Source organism: Poecilia reticulata, linkage group LG16 (genome assembly GCF_000633615.1).
Source record: "Poecilia reticulata strain Guanapo linkage group LG16, Guppy_female_1.0+MT, whole genome shotgun sequence".
Lineage (NCBI taxonomy): Eukaryota > Metazoa > Chordata > Actinopteri > Cyprinodontiformes > Poeciliidae > Poecilia > Poecilia reticulata.
In genome coordinates this window covers 24,474,839-24,483,606 of record NC_024346.1, presented here as the reverse complement: position 1 = coordinate 24,483,606, position 8,768 = coordinate 24,474,839, and positions in this window count along the sequence as shown.

The following is an 8,768-nucleotide window of genomic DNA, read 5'->3' as shown; positions in this document are numbered from 1 at the left end:
AATGTTTTACTCGTGAATAATCTTCCTCACTGTACAATGATCAGCTAACATTGTTTGGAAACGGGCAATTCACTGCGGATGCATTTCTTTCTTTGTGTCATTCCCATCGCAGGAAGGGTTTACGGTTTTTACTTTTACTTAAGTAAAATGTTAATGTGGTACTTTGACTTTTACTTAAGTACATTTTTGTCTGTGTATTTGTACTTTTACTTAAGTAAGTTTTTTGAGTACTTTCTCCACCACTGATTACGAGCCACAGAAACTATTGAGATATTGAGTATATATCTCAATATCTATGACGTTTTTTCACCTAAAAATGATTAGAAAATAACTGCAACTCAATAAACATCATTAATTAAGTTTTTTTTCAAGTAATGCTTCCATACTGGTTGGACGAAATATTAAACTAGTCCGACGAATCTAAGTCCTGCCTACATTTTTTTCCATTAGATATGAAAATTACAGCATAATTGCAAAATCAGGAAGATAGTTTTATAACATTCCTCACATTACACAGCTTAATTTATGTAATGTGAGAGATATTGTAAATATATGTAGATGTTAATTTGAACTCCATGCTTCTCTTTATTAGTGTGCTGGTTAATCCAAGCTGAGCAGCAGAGAGCAGTTCACTCTCTTTAACTCTGTGTGAATCACTCCTGTCAAATTGCCCAGTTGCTTAGAGCTGAAATGGATTTCCCAGTCTATAACCACGCCTGTCACAAAAACAAAAGAAAACAATAGTGATGCAAAGATCAACTTTGATGCAAAAGCAAATCTGCTGTTTACTGTAGTCCAAAAATGTAATTAAGGAAACTGTAGAGCAGGAAGGGCCTGTATCATCTCTGTAACACTGAGACTGAAACATTGAGGTGAAAATAAGAGAACTGAGTGGTTTCAAAGTGCAACAGAAGTGTAAAAGCTAATGGGCGTGCTGCAGCCCTCATACGCTGTGTCATTGAGTCATGATGTTTTCATCACTTATCTCATAGTCGCTCTAGTCAGTTTGTCCAGACAAGCTCAGACAAGCAGATGTGCGTTCTTCATCCTGGCTGTCAAATAACAGATATGTTAGAATGACAGGTGGAAAATACTCAGAGTGTAATTCTGTCGCTTGGAAATGTGCTGGAAATTAGCTCAAAAGTTGCTCTTTTATTTAAGTATTTTATGCTAGATTTGTGTTGGAGGATGTTTACCAGGATATTCATCAGTATTGATGATTAATATTAGAACAAAGTGGAGATGATTCTGTGGTATAGCATGGCATTAACAACACCTCGCTCTGTTTCTTGTCATATTACTGTGGCCTTCAAAAAACACACCCCAAAAAGAAAACAATAAAAAGAAAACATGCCCCAGAAACTAAAGCCGAACAGATTCAAACATGCCTCTGCATACAAGTCGATGACTAATGGAGGCCAGCGGGGAGAGATTTTCCCTCTGCAGGAAAGTCAATCACACACTGACAGCATTCAGAGACGCGCAAAACAATTACTGAACTTAACGAAATCAATCTAAGCCATTCTCTCAGTGCGGCAACCAGACAGCCGCCTGTTTCTGTGTGTAGCGTCTTTGTCCTTTGAATGCATCTAATGCGGCCAGCAGAGGGCAGCAAAGCGACATTAGTGATTTTACAGATCAGATCCTTTCAGGTAACAGAAACAGACGAGGTCAAAGACAAAAGCTACACTATCTACAGTTTTTTAAACTTCCAAGAAGCGTATTTGTGGAAGTGTTCATTTGGGAAGTTGGAAGAGGCCCAGAAACAGCTTCTCTTAACACACTTCTCATTGTTTCCCACAGTTCGCATGATGGCATAAAACAAATCGTGTGCCAGCAGTGTTGGGATTAATCTGCAGGATTTTTCACCCAGCTTCTGTCTATGTGTTCATCTGATGAGCAGAAGAAACATAACTCAGTTTTTATGAAAAAATTTTGTCAGAAAAAACATTTACTTTAATGTTTTGATATGAAATACAAGGTAAATGAATAAATAAATTATTTTTAAGCTTCTAATAAAAAAATGCTTTAGAAACACATTTTCAAGAAGGACTTCATTCATCAAAACCAATAAACAATACATATTGACTTTCTTTTTTTTTACATTAAATCTATTTTATTTGGTGCGAGTATAAAAAAACTAAAGATTAATGATAAGAACATAAGATAAAATCTGCTGATTTTAAGAGACACAATAAATTTTATGTTTGAGTTTATACAGTCTAATATTTTAAATAATATTTATTTCACTGGGTACTTTTTGTGTACTTTTGTCTAGACTTTCTAACAAATTGTTTTCTTTCTTATTTCACATAAACTTTAGTGAATCTAATTCAGTGGATTCATATATTCATCCAACATGTTGTCTAAACTTGTATAGTCTGTGTTAACCTTATTTTTTTTTTTACCATTTTAATTAAAGCTTTTATTTTATTTTTTCATTTTTTTTAATGGTGCAGTTTAAACCAAAGATGTCCTCATCTGATCCCTGGCATCTGATCAACTCAATATTTTTATTTTTTTCCCTGAGTAAACTAGCTCTCAGTATTTGTTGTTGGTCCACTGTGAGTCATCACATCAGCATCCAGCATTAAGTTCATGGAGCTGAAGGACGACTTTTTTCCATCAGTTTTGTATATTGAAGATTAAATGGGAACCGAATGGAAATATATTATTACAAGTCATCACAGTGGCCGAGTCGTAAACATGCAAACTGCATGAAAACATTGTGAGCAGCAGCAAAGAGTATGGTTTCTTGTTTCCTTTGTTGTTTTTATGTATATTGTCGATTTCTGCTTGTTGTATGTGGTTTGTTGTACATCTGATCGACATCATTGATTTGACTATTGCTATGAAGCTTAGGTTAGTATTTTGTGTTATTGCTAAATAAATTCAGTTTAGTTTCATGTAAATACCAGCCATGATTAAAAATGTGGAGTTCAAACATTTTATTTTCTTATTCTGTAAAGATTTTCTGAGCTCAGAAGATTGCTTTTAAAAACATCATGTTTTCATTTTGGCATGAACTACGGCCTCCTGTGAGCTCTGCAGAGTGCAGAAAAATCATCTAAGGGTCAGACTCCTTATGGGCACATGCTTATTCCTAACCAGTTGGATCATAGTTTAGAAAGGCAAAAAAATAAATATTGTGGTAGTTTCTGTTGATAAATGTGTTCAGTATTCTGCATATGACTTGTGTGCAGGCCTGGATTTACAAAGATGTGGGCCTGTGGGCTGGAGCCAGTTTTGGTCCCGTACACAATACAGAAAAGTTCTTTTACTATTGCAAATGACAGTAAATGAATACTTAGTATTACTTAGTATATACTTAGTATTCATTTACTGTATACTAAGTATACAGTACTTAGTATACTAAGTATTTACTGTATACTAAGTATACAGTAAATGAATACTGTACACTCATTTACTGTATGAGTATTCATACCACCATGCATGATTTGATACATGGTGGGTTTAATATGTCTCCATGTTGTTCCCAAAATTATCTCCTAAAACGTCGTGATTTTCAAAAATGAATTTCCCAAATATTAACACAACTCACTTGATAACACCTTGTGAGTGTTATATGAAGCACACTATTTACAAAACCAATTTGCTAAAGAAAAGTAAAATATTTAGAAAAGATGGGGCCCTGGGCTCCTGCCCCTGTGAGCGCTTTTAGAGTCAGAGTCCCTTTATGTTTGAGTGTAAGTAGTCCAAAACACTGCATTTAACTGCATTTTAACAAAAGAGAAGCAGAAAATATACAAAATTAGACAGCTGCACATATTATAATGGTTGATGAAATAGAAATCTAAAGTAGAAACACAAAAGTAAAGCATGGCAGTGGGTGGATTTACGTAAGGAGGTGGTGGTGGAGGGCGGAGGCCCCCAGAGTTCTGACACCACTTCAATTACATGTTGGCCTTTTGTACTGAGAGGAGGGCGTGTGTGTGTGTGTGTGTGTGTGTGTGTGTGTGTGTGTGTGTGTGTGTGTGTGTGTGTGTGTGTGTGTGTGTGTGTGTGTGTATTTGTGAGGCCAGACGTCGCTCTTCAGGACACCCACCTCGCTGCCGCCTGGCACCCAGCGGTCCTGCCCTGGGCTGCCCACAGGATGCCCGCTTGCTTTGATTTCCTCCTCATCACACACACACGCACACGCACACACACACACTATAGAAGATAGTCTGAAATCCCTCAGAAGATCGTGTAATCTTTTTCTTATTTCGTTAGATTCTGGCAATCAGCAAGCAAAACCTTCTCAAGTCTGTTGACTTCCACCGCCCAAAGCAATTCTCACATTTACAGAATCTGGCTTCAGTAAGGGACAGGAACAGTTTTTTTTTTTTTTATCTTCTGCAGTGTGTGGAATTGGCTGATAAGTTATCAAAACTGTCGTCCAAATCTCTGATGTCATGTGCCACATTTCTGTTTCATTGTGCGTCTGCATTGCTGTTCACTGTCACCCTGTCCGCTGGCTTTATATGTGAAAGCCTCCACAAGCTTCCTGAAAATAAGAAATAGGCTGTTTTGTGTCAGATCTTTGACACAAAATAATGCATTCTTCAAAACTAAAGAGGCATTTCATTTCAATATTATTCCAAACTTTAATCAAGATTTATTTGCCAAACTTTACCTTATAGATTCAGCCGTAAGCTCTTATCTCCTAATTGTCCTGACTCCCAATAGGTAGTTTTTTATCAGGATATTGAAGTTTGAACAATATTTGTACAAAAAATTAGAAAACATATATATAGTTGGGTGGACTGCAAAAAAAAAAAAAAAACCCATCAAAGAAACAAATTGAGCTTTTATTATGAAAAGCAGTTCTAATAGAACAAAACAAAAAATGTGTTCTAGTTTTTGCTGTTCTGTATAAATTAGTAACATGAAATGTTTCTGAAAATCCTACCTGGAGCGAGTTACACCTGTAAATGTTAGCTGTGATATTAATGTATTTCATGAATAATGTTAGTGTGATTTTTATGCAGATTTTGCAAAACAGGATGTAATTAATTAATGCTATTTTTAGTCTAATCTCACAAATTATTTTGTATCTATTTTTATACACTTATTATGGACACTGGAAAAAATTGAGCACAGAGTTGTTTTCACTCTACCTATCTAAATTGTGTAAACATTGTTGCATTGTTGTACTTGTTAAATATTTTGAGCTTGCCTGTGTTTTTTAAAAGCTAAAGCAACAATACTTCTGGATATTATTAGCTATTTATTGATTTCACCAATTAGCTACATGTTATGTATTTTTAAAGACTTATACATGCACTTCCAATAAGGCAGTTTTCATAAATTTTACCTTGAAATACTGAACTTCCCGACTTTTCCACGTGTTTTGATAGAGCCAAGATGCACAATCTTTCAGAACCAAATTGCTGCCATTGTGCTCCCTTCCACACCTTTCATTCCTTGTTCATTCATCATTCAAACCTTATAGGTAGGATTAGCTTTTCCCTAATTATTTGAATTTCTCCAAGGCACACGGAGGCTCATACCACTCAGTCACGCCCCACCCAGGGTGTCTGCACAGTTCCGGGTCGTGGGGCAATTAGCTGTAATAGCAGGAAGCTAGTTAGCGTTATCTGCTGCCATGGCGGCCTCCACTGGCACTGCCAGACCCTGCACCGGTCACGTAGAGGCTCAGACAGGGAGCCTGGACGGGGAGGAAGAGGAGGAGGCGGACCAGTCCTGACGCCCTCGGGCAAATGGCCCGAGAGGACATCTGCGATGCACATCTGGCCGTCTCCATGTCACATTTACAAATCAGATATCAGGAAACAAAGGAGTGTAGAGTTTGCCTTTAAATCCAGGCTAAACAGGCCTGAAACTGAGCTGACGTCTCGTCTGAGTCTGCTGTTGCTGTCTTGTGTGACAGACAGCTGGACAGCCGCCTCCCCATCTAGCTGCTCATTGTTCCTGCAGCACATTTCTCTTCCTGTGCGCACAGCAATCGAGCACATCCTCGGGAGTAAGCTGGGTGTGTGTTAGAGAGCACAGGAGTGACGGCAGGAATAGTGCTGAAAAGTGTAAGAGGATGTGGTCAGGGAAGCCCAAAAGAAAAAGACAAAACACAATAAACAACAGAAATCCCTGAATGCCTCTCAGACACAACAGCAGTCACGTAGGTTTCACCAGCTCCAGGTCACATCAGCAGACTGGCGGGCGCTCAGAGCGGGCAGGATTCAGGGAGATTGTATTTCTGCACTGTTTATGTCCGGCACGGTGGCTGTTTTTGTACCGTTTGTAAGCCTAAGATCAAAGGCACAGTAATAATTAAACAAAAATGTACAAAAAAAATGCACAGGATCTCTCAATGCTTTTTAATCAATGTATTTAATATTTATAAAGTGCGYGCATTTGATTTATTTTAAATAATTAACTGATTTGGTTTAGGTAAAATCAAACGGTTAATGTTTGCATAACACAACATTTCTGAATACATCGTAACCTGATGGATCAACTGGTTTGTTGCTCTAAAAATCCAGAGCTGAAAATGAGTCAGACACCAAAATYCAGTAATCTGTCCTTCACAATCATCCTGGAACAAACTAATCGAGTAAAACTCTCTGCCCTCTTAGTGCCTGTGCACAAACCTAACAAATGTTTTAGGTTATGAGCTGGATGGCTTACTCAGCCCTTYTAGTCTGATGCCAATAAATACAACCAGTTGCTATTAAAAGTAATCTCATTAGTAAAAAAAAATTTCACCTGTGCGTAATTCAATCACAGTATAAATACGCATAATTGAAAACTGTCATAAGGAGTTCTGTTTGCAGTTTGCTGCAATATGTTGAGGACACAGAAAACATGTGGGAAAAGTTGYTCTATAGTCAGATGAAGGTTTTACTACTGAGCTACTTGCAACACACTAGGCATGTCTGAGAACGTACACAGCACATCTCCGTGACGACACTTGCCACGGTGAAACATGCTGGTCGTCCCRTTGACAAGTTGTCCCACCTGAGCAGTGRACCTTYGAATCTCCTTCACRGTTACCTTTCATCTCTTGGCTGCTTCTCTGACGATTGCTTTTMGTTTCGTTTCCATGCCAACYGATGTCTGCAGAATCTGCGATGGATCTTTTGTTTCTTTACTCATTGGACTTTCCGACCGTGGGGAGAAAAACACGGACATTTGGGTCAACGGGAATTGTCCTATGAATGTTTTACTCGTGAATAATCTTCCTCACTGTACAATGATCAGCTAACATTGTTTGGAAACGGGCAATTCACTGCGGATGCATTTCTTTCTTTGYGTCRTTCCCATCGCAGGAAGGGTTTACGATTTTGTCCTCGACTGCATTATGTCCATTGGAAGCTTTTTCTTGCTTATCCTAATCACAGCAGAAAAATCGAATGACTGAAGACAAAAGGTTAAGTAACTGGTGAAGCTATTGTGCAAGTGTCTCACAGTGGTGAGCAGCTTCTAATATTAAAAATAAATCAGTTTACCATGAACGTCCTTATAATATCCTCTTAATTCACTTTTTTTTAGTCGTGCTCCAGGGATACATTTGACAAGAAACCTGCATTCTGTCAGATATCAGTTCACTCAGAGACAGATTGACTGACTTCCACCCTCTGGCTCAAATATAGTTAGCTGGTTTCAAACTGGACACTGTTGGTCAGCTGTGAGTCAGTCAGGGATGTAAACCCACAACATAAATATAGACCATCGACAATGATGGCTTTGGGAAACCGCTTGATTATTTTCTTATAGTGCCTGATACAACTAATGCACTTTAAGCACCGTTTTTAACACCTTGAGGTCGAAAGGACATATTATAATAGTTAATGAGCCTCATTATTATGTGTCACACAGCGAGAGAAGCTGCTGCACTGATCTGTTGAGGCAGGAAAACTGATGTGTGAAATGGACTATGAACACTATCTGGACTGATCTGATAAGTTTAGTGTGTGTGTGTCTCTGTGTGTGCGCGTTTGATAAAGTAGATGAGTTACCGTACGTGTTTATGTATTAAATCTTCCCCCCATCAACAGCAGCATCAGTCTACAAAGGAGGCTGAGATAAGCCCCACTAACGGCTTACGGTAAAACCGCATGGATACGTGCCAGCTTCCCATCTTTTCAGTACGGCTCGACACTAAACACCTTTCCCAACGGTATCTAACAGTTCCATGGAAAATAGCATTTTGCTTTTTCAGCAAGATAAGTTCCGTATTTTCCCACTAGAAGCTCTGAGGCATCCGAGTTGACCTTCGTGAAGCTCCCGCATTGTCGCTCACTGTTGCTTCCTCGGGCCAAATGTCAGACGTTTAAACGAATCATTGTTATCCTCGACTCTTTTTTTTGTGTCAGAGATCATTGAGAGGTTGCTGGAAGTGCTTGGAGGACAACATCCTCTGCGGAAATTTGAGTAAAAATATAAACTTCTGCCAAAGAGCTCGCAGCCCATTGCCGTGTTTGGACTTTCATTCACTCATGTGATGGCATGCAAAATAAACTACAAGATAAATAAACAAAGTTCCATTCTGGTAAGTTATTAGAAGAACCGGGTTGGGGTCAACAACCTCCCATGTCGTCCGGTGAATGCTGTGACCAAAATTCAGCCACGTGCAAAGGAAAGGAGGTTTCTCAGATATCAAATACTGCTGTTGATCCCAGAAGTATAGACAACCCTGGTGCATAAGGACAGACTTTTGTGGCATGAAAATTTAAGACAAAAATGTAAGTTTACAACCCAGTTACATAAGTATATACACCTGTAGTCTAACACTCTTGATTTAGTTT